Source organism: Leptonychotes weddellii, chromosome 1, assembly GCF_054177405.1.
Source record: "Leptonychotes weddellii isolate Sample4059 chromosome 1, ASM5417740v2, whole genome shotgun sequence".
Lineage (NCBI taxonomy): Eukaryota > Metazoa > Chordata > Mammalia > Carnivora > Phocidae > Leptonychotes > Leptonychotes weddellii.
In genome coordinates this window covers 162,158,365-162,159,093 of record NC_138369.1, presented here as the reverse complement: position 1 = coordinate 162,159,093, position 729 = coordinate 162,158,365, and the positions used below count along the sequence as shown (strand labels likewise).

The 729-nt window shown below is 41.3% G+C and overlaps 1 pseudogene; it reads right to left on the bottom strand.

Annotated features, from left to right (window-relative positions):
- Positions 1-655: 655 nt before the first annotated feature.
- Positions 656-729, bottom strand: part of LOC102741524 (tubulin beta-4B chain-like) — a 2,088-nt pseudogene continuing 2,014 nt past the window's right edge.

Sequence of the window (729 nt, the reverse complement as noted above, 5' to 3'; positions counted from 1 at the left end):
TGTCTTGAGGCTATGGAAGACTTTAAGGTAGGAAAACATTGAACAGATGTCTACAGGAATATCTCTTTAGATATTCAACAATACAGTAGTCCACAAAAATATGTTATAGATGTTTAAAATTGACTCCTTAAATTAAATCTTAAAAAAAAATGGGGCGCCTAGGTGGCTCAGTCGGTTAAGCATCTGCCTTGGGCTCAGGTCATGTTCCCGGGGTCCTGGGATTGAGCCCCATGTCTGGCTCTCTACTGGGTGGAGAGCCTGCTTCTCCCTCTCCCTCTTCCTGTTGCTCCCGGCTTGTGCTCTGTCTCTCTGTCAAATAAACAAAATCTTGAAAAAAATAAAATTGACTCCTGTCTAAAGTCCAGAGATATTAAAGTTGATGGTCTTTAAAGAACTCTTCTACACTGATTCTTCTTTATTTTTTATTTCTTTTGGTAAGAGTTTAATTGCCATTAGAATTATTTTCAAGTTAAGAAGATAAGAAGATTGACTTTTTTTTCTCACTATATAAATGCTTTAATGGTGGCCTCCGTACAGGATGTGGCGTCAAGACAGGAAAAAGAGCAAGTGCATAGAGAGACATGGCCATCAGAAAACAGATGGTGAGTGAATAAAGAGTTCACACATCTTCCACACACTTTACCGGGTATCAGCTCTAGGCCACCTCTTCCTCAAACTCACCCTCCTCCTCGGCCCTGGCGTCCTGGTACTGCTGGTACTGCTGGTACT